Genomic DNA, 8,100 nt, shown 5'->3' on the forward strand with positions numbered 1-8,100 from the left:
GATCTTCTGCTTAGATGAGCATTCCAGTGCTGGAGTGGGATATAAAAGTTCCCTATTATTATTTTATTATTATCAATGAATTTCTTTATGTTTGATATTAATTTATTTATATATTTGGGTGTTCCCAAATTGAGGGCATAAACATTCACAATTGTTAGATCTTCTTGTTGGAGAGACCCCCCTTTGTTGTGATATAGTGCCCTTTTTCATCTCTTAATACAGTCTTTAGCTTAAAATCTAGTTTGTCTAATATAAATATGGCCACTCCAGGTTTCTTTTGATGTCCATTAGCGTGAAAGATCGGTATCAATCCCCTCACTTTCAATCTGAAGGTGTCCTTATGTCTAAAATGAGTCAATTTTAAGCAGCGTATTGTCAAGTCTTATTTTTTTAATCCATTCTGATATTCTGTGTTTTTTTTTTTCCCCCATTGGAACACTTAATCCATTTACATCCAGAGTGAATATTGATAGATAGGAATTTAATGCCATTGTGTTATTTGTCAAGTCACTGTTCCTGTGGGTTGTCTCTGCTCTTTTCTAATCTTTGACACTTTTCGTCTCTCTTTCCCACTCAGTGGGTCCCCTTTAATATTTCTTGAAAAAGTGGATTAGTGTTCATGAACTCCTAAAGGAGTTTTTAGTTGTCTTGAAAACATTTTGTCTCTCCTATTCTGAATGACAACCTTGCTGGATACAGTGTTCGTGGGTACATATTTTTCCCATTTTGCACATTGACTATATCATGCCACTCTCTTCTGGCCTATAACTTTCTGTGGACAGATCTTCTGTTAATCTTATGTGTCTACCCTTGTAGGTTAAGGACTTTTTGTTCCTAGCTGCTCACAGAATTCACTCTTTATCCTTATATTTTGCAACTTTCACTATGATATGTCTTGGTGTTGACCTGCTTTTGTTGATTTTTAAGAGGGATTCTCTGTGTTCCTTGGACTTGAATGCCTGTTTCTTTCCTCAGATTAGGGAAGTTCTCAGCTATCATTTGTTCAAATAAACCTTCTGCCCCCTTTCCTACCCTTCTTCTGCACTTCCTATGATACAGATGTTATTGTGCTTCATGAGGTCCCTGAGTTCCCTAAGTCTATATCTGTGATCTCATAGTGTCCTTCCCTCTCCTTTTCAACTTCATTATTTTCCATAATTTTATCTTCTATGTCACCTGTTTGATCTTCTGCTTCTTCCATCCTCATTGTGATTACATCCAGTCCGATTTTGTTGTTGTTGTTGTTGTTGTTGTTGATTTTTAATCTCTGCAGCAAGGATTTCTCTGGTGTCTTCTATGCTTCTTTGACACCCAGCTAGTATTGTTATGACTATTGTTCTAAATTCTTATTCAGATATATTGCTTATATCTGTTTTAAGCAAGTCCTTGGCTGTGACTTCTTCTTGACATTTCTTTTGGGCAGAATTCCTGGCTTGTCATTATGTCTAGCTTTCTGTCTCTTGCATGTTATGAAACACATGTGTTGTGACCCGGAGAATAATGTTATATTAAGAAGGGTTTATACATATCCAGGGCCTGGGACTTCAGGAAATATCTCTGGTGTATGCTATGTGCACTCTGCTGTTTTGATTTGGCTGCTCTTTCCTACAGGTCAGTCATCTGCAGAGTTCCTCCTTACTTGCAGTGGGGAATGTTTGGATCTTTAACTAGGTGTGCTTTGTTTGTAAAGAGAAGCCTGATTTAAAAAAAAAAAAAAATCTGATCCAAGAAAAGAGAAAAGGAAAAGGAACAACAAAAAAGAAATAAACAGGGTGCCTGTATGGCTCAGTTGGTTAAGCAACTGCCTTCAGCTCAGATCATGATCCTGGAGTCCCAGAATCGAGTCCTGCATTGGGCTCCCTGCTCAGCAGGAAATCTGCTTCTCTCTCTGATCCTCTCCTCTCTCACACTCTTTCTCTAAAGTGAATAAATAAAATATTTTTTAAAGGAAATAAACAGACAAACAAAAAAATGATAAACCTGATTCCAAAGGAAAGAAATTAAAAAAAGCAAACCAACAAATTAAAAAAAAAAAAAAACTATAATCCTGATTCCAAAGAAAAACTAAGAAATTAAAAATTAAAAATAAATAAATAAAATACAAAAGAAGAAAGAAAGAATGAAAGAAATAAATTAAAAAAAAGAAAGGCAAAGGAAAGCCTGGTCCTGTTTCAAACAGAAACTGAGGTACTCCATTAATGGAAGGAGGCCAAGAAGACTTGAGACTTGAGCATGAGACTCACTGGCTTCTTGGCCTCACTCAGACTTCTTGATATTTATAGTTATCTCTTCTGCAAAATCATTATAGTTAACAACATACATACAATTGCTTCTTTGTTATATAAGTATTTATAAAATATATGTATGTAAAAAATATATGTGAAATAGTTTGAATATAATGGTAACATCATCATGAGTAATAATAGAAAAAAAGAATGAAAATTAAGGTTTATTTATCAGTATTTGTTTTTGGAATATATTACACTAAGTAGAAATACTCAAACAAATGCTGTGTTCTCCAGTTTCCTGAATTACATTTTTTTTTTTGTATTAGGCAAATAACTCTCCAGAGACATCTATGTTCAAATCCCAAGATCTGTGAATATGTTACCTTATATATCTTACCTACATATTCATCAAAGGGAATAAATGTTGCATATGGAATTAGGGTTGATAATCAGCTGAGTTGAAAACCTTAACATAGGGAAGTGATGTTGTATTTTTTTAAATGGAACCAATCTAATCACATGAATTCTTAGAATGAGAAATGGAAGATTGAAGACTGAGTGAAAAGATGTAACATGGGAAGGACCTGAGTGACTTTCTGGTTTTGCAGATGGGTGAAAGGGGCCACTAACTAAAGATTCTTAGTACTTAATAATTTTTTTTTAAATTTTTTTCCTTTTTTTGAAGATTTTATTTGTTTATTCGACAGAGTGAGAGATCACAAGTAGGCAGAGAGGCAGGCCGAGGGAGAGGGGGAAGCAGGCTCCCTGCTGAGCAGAGAGCCCCATGTGGGGCTCAATCCCAGGACCCTGAGATCGTGACCTGAGCCGAAGGCAGAGGATTATTCCACTGAGCCACCCAGGCACCCCAATAATTTTTAATAGTTACATTGTCAAAGAGCTACTGAGAGACATCAATTTAAATTAACATAGTAGGGGTACCTGGGCGGCTCAGTGGGTTGAAGCCTTTGCCTTCGGCTCAGGTCATGATCTCAGGGTCCTGGGATAGAGCCCCACATCAGGCTATCTGCTCAGCAGGGAGCCTGCTTCCCCCTCTCTCTCTCTGCCTGCCTCTCTGACTACTTGTGATCTCTGTCTGTCAAATAAATAAATGAAATCTTAAAAAAAAAAAAAAAAAAAAAACCACAGTAGAGCCCAGCCAGGTTGTTTTAACTGTTAAAATATCAAAAAGTTTTCCCTGAAGTTTTTAAAAATGTCTGACTGATTTTAAACTAAGTAACCTCTAAATTCATAGAATTTATAATGAGAAATCTGTAAGTACATGATAGTTTCAAAACATGTAGTTACTAAAAAAAAAAAATGTGGTTACTACTTAACATTAATTTGGTGGTTCCTAGATTTAAGTACAAATTTACTTTTAATAATATAATAAAAAATGGATGTGTATGGTATTTTTCAATAGATCAGTAAGAATCATGCATTTACACTTGATAAGACTATAAGCTAAATACTTTTTCAAAATATATATAATTCAATGGAAATGCTCTCTTTATCTCATCTAACTTATGTCTGGCAAGATAAACTAAATCTCAATTACCCAGTTTAATCAACTATTAATCTACATGACAGAAGGGATTATGGTAGAACAGTTCTTGAGTTGGTGAATAAATACAATGAGTCAATGATATTACAAAGGGCCCAATATCCTTCCATCTTTTGTTCTACTTTATTGATCAGTATGGGCCTTGAATTTTCACTAGTTCTGCTAATGTTTGCAAGGTGACTGCTGCAGTTTTAAACATCCTGTTTAGTAAAAAATGTACCTAGCAGAATGTCCAGCATATGCCTAGATTATATATATCTCATTTTTAAAAGGATATTTTCTCAGAAACATGAGCCAAATTCCCTAACAACTCATTACCCAGAATATTGTCAAATGCCCAAGAAAAAAAGCAAGCATTGATGAGAGTAGTAAGATCGCTATGTTTGGCTTAAAATAATTAGACTTATCCCTGACCAGAGTTTAATGACATCCTCTGAGGAGTGTTTATTCAATTAAATTAATTTTTATTATTTTAATAAGGCACATAGGGGTAGGGGAGGGATGGAATAACAGTTGGGATTGGCTAAATTATGTCATAAAAAAAAACAACCTAAAAATCTCAAAGATTTCAACCAATAAAGTATATTTCTCACTTATGCTACATGTCAAAACATGGGCCTCTCTTCATCTAGAACATTTACAGATGGGGGCTAAGAAGGCTATATTCCATTAAGTGCTTCCACAATTACAGAGGCAGAAGAGAGAGAGAGATAAAGAATATAGAAAGCTATGTGTTAGAGCTTAAAGCTTCTGATTGGAAGTGACGTGTGTCTCTTCCATGAATAATCTGTTTAACGTGGTATAGATATTTGATATTCCAATAGGAAGGAAGATCAGATATTTTTGAAGAATATGAAGTTTATAAAAGTGCGTATTTTTGGTCACCATATATTTTGTTCCTTCCTTTTCCCACAGGCAGAATATCACCTCCCCTCACCCACCCCTGCAATCAGGAGCTATACTGAGTCACTAAAATCTTTGGCCTAAAAGCAAAAATATAGAATAGATCACAATAATTTCTTCAGGTTTGAGAGTAGAGAGTCCTCACTTGATCCATAATTCTATGAATTAAAAAGTTATTTATCCCATCTTATATGTTCAATAAACAGAAGTAAGGCAGGGATAAGATAATCACAATAAACAATTCATTCAGACTTAAGAAGAATGAAAGGCCTACAGTATTCTTTTACTTGTAGAAATTCTGAAATTCTGTTTGTCAGATATAAAAAAGTAACCTAACCCTTGGAGTAGGAAATGTTCCTTGATTTGACCCTGATTTCACCAGTTAGAAGTGTTTCCTCTACTTATTTCCTTTTTTTGATTTTAATTTTCATCCTCTGTAAACTGTTTTCTTTTCTCATTTTCTATCTTGGCTACATCTAAAGAAAGCACTGAACACTTTGCTCTCCTTGGTGGTGAAACAGCTATTTTCCCTTGCTTTGGTCATAGGCAAGTTTCCTTAAAGCATTTAACTGTCAGTACTAAGAGGTATCATCCTAATTTTTTATGACATTTTAACCATAGGTATAATGACCATATTCTTGATTGTTTTCCTATTTGTTTCTTATTCTTCACTTCAAATTAAGCACTATTAGATATACTGTTTACCTTCCAAGTTATATAGGACATCAGTTTTTTGGTGGGTTTTTTTTTGTTTGTTTTTTCACACACATAGCCATGGTATATCATAAATTATTCTCCTTCTACCTTCCATAACTGTTACCTGATTATCTCCTATCCCGTTTCAAAACCAATTCCACAGGCCTTAGGTTTATGTTAAGGAAAAACAGTCTTTTGGTGTTATACAGTCTAAAAAATTCTCAGAGGGTAATAAAACATAAATTTATTTCTTTCTCATATTAGTGATTCATTGCAATTTGGTCCTGGTTCTTACCTATAATGCATTTGGCTTTGCTTCCAAACTGGCAAAGTAATGTCCATCTGAAACATTGCCTGCTTTCATTCAGAGATGAAGGAGAATATGCTAAAGTATGTTCTTGGTTTCATAGCTTCTTCCAGAAATTGTGTATTTCACTTTTACTCATATTTAAGTTGTGAAAGCAAATCATATGGACATTACTGAATTCAACAAGATGAAGAAGATATCTTATGTTCATGGAGTGGCAGCAAATAATGGACAGTGAAAAGCCACTCAATTTACCACCTTAGCGATGTGAATTTTTTAAATAGAATTTTTTTAATAGTGTTTGGTTTAGAGCAAAACTGTGTTGAAGGTACACAGAGATTTACCATGTATCACCTAACCCCATTCACAAAGTCTTTCCACTATCAACATCCTCCATCAGTGTGGTACATTTGTTATAATTGATGGGCCTACAATGATACCCATTATCACTCAAAGTCCATAGTTTATATTAGGGTTCACTCATGTGATATGAATTTTGCTTGATATACATGTTTTTCAGTTCCTTGGGGCGCCTGGGTGGCTCAGTGGGTTAAGGCCTTTGCCTTCAGCTCGGGTCATGATTCCAGAGTCCTGGGATTGAGTCCCGCGTCGGGCTCTCAGCTTGGTAGGGAGCCCATTTCCTTCTCTCTCTCTCTCTGCCTGCCTCTCTGCCTATTTGTGATCTTTGTCAAATAAATAAATAAAATACTTAAATATATATATATATGTGTGTGTGTGTGTACATATATATACACACACATATGTGTATGTGTATATATATATATATTTCAGTTTCCTTAGAAAACAAAACCTGAACCAGAAATCATATATGCTAGCACTTTATTGAGTGGTATAAGTACAGGAAAACAGGAAGGGAGGATGAAAAAAAGTGTGGTTGGGAAAAGGTAAACATGGTGCATAGCTTTTTAAAAAGAGTGTTTGGTTTCCCTGGAGGTATGCAGAGAGGAAGCATTATCCTTATTTCTTGAAATAATATTAGACTGTGGAGACAAGGAGAAGAATATATCCATGCCTCCAATTCACCATTGCTCAAAGATCACCCACTGAATCCTCAATCCCTCTGCACTTTAAAGGGTTACTGTCTCCACTGCCTCCAAACAACAGCTGAATACAACCATGGAGGTCTCCTCAGCAGAAGTCAGAAGTATGTTCAGGCAAGTCAAATGAATGAATGTATGCTGACAGTCTATCACTACATTTCTCTCTTCAGCACCAACAAGGCAACTCCAGGGTAGAAAGCAAGAAGCTAGGCATACAAGGCTTGTCACAAGGTACAGTTAAAGCTTGTTCAAAAGAGGTATGAAGGATAAGGAAAATATAGGTCAAAAGTTCATAAGAGCTGAGCAGGTAAACCTTTTAAACTGATGCCGTCCTTACCGTAAGATGGCAACAGACCTAAAAGAAAATCTCTCCAATAAAGATTAGAACCTCTCCCTCTGAGCTAACTAGGATGTGGTGAGTTTCATTCAACCTCTTTATGAAGGATCCTCAATATCATCAAACAGAAGACCAATGCTAGTGCAACTTGTGAAACAATAAATTGTTTTTAGCACAAATGTGTAACCAACAATGTTTGTTATACCATTAGTCCATTCTTTCATTCATTAGTTACATAATGTTTATTAGCATCTACTAATTATCTGGCACTATGTTATGCAGTGGGGATAAAGAAATGTTTAAGGTAAGTTATAACCTAACATCAATCACAAGTTTTCATTGACAGATTTGTAATCAAGAGACAAAAATTCTCTCAAATGTGCCCTATTAAAGAAAAACGTGAATTATAACATACAAAGTAATCTCATAAATTTGGATTCAGGAAGTTTGGCAAGACAAAAGAGAAAATGGAAAATCGGATAATTAAATATTCCTTCTTAGTGGCTCTATAGTTTATTATTTCTGCATACAACCGATTCTAACTGTTATGAAGATCAATACTCTCTGTCACTATTTCCACAAAACTAAACCGTTAAAACAGCTTTGGTTTTCAAACTTCTTAAGTCATTTTGACCTTAAAAGTTACCATTTCAAGTCAGTCCAAATATCATTGATTCATTAATTTAGTGACCCAAATACAAATTCCAGAAATGAAACTCTAGTTAGGTTTCTACTCTGCTCTTGGCTCTAAATGTGTGCAAAGAAAAAAAAAGGAAGATAAAGTCACCTTTATACAATATGCCAGCTTAGGTTTATCCTAAAAACTATGGGGGGTCGGATGAACCAGATTTTCTTAGAAGAACCATAGGTGGGGCAAATTATCTTAGAAGGGAGAAAATCCTTACTTCAAAATTATATTATGTACACTAAAATTCCACAAAAAATATTTTCATAAACAAAAACATTATGGCAAGAAAGATATTTCAAGATATAAGAAAATTTGGAGT

The sequence above is a fragment of the Martes martes genome, assembly GCF_963455335.1.
Source record: "Martes martes genome assembly, chromosome: 2".
NCBI classification, from domain to species: domain Eukaryota; kingdom Metazoa; phylum Chordata; class Mammalia; order Carnivora; family Mustelidae; genus Martes; species Martes martes.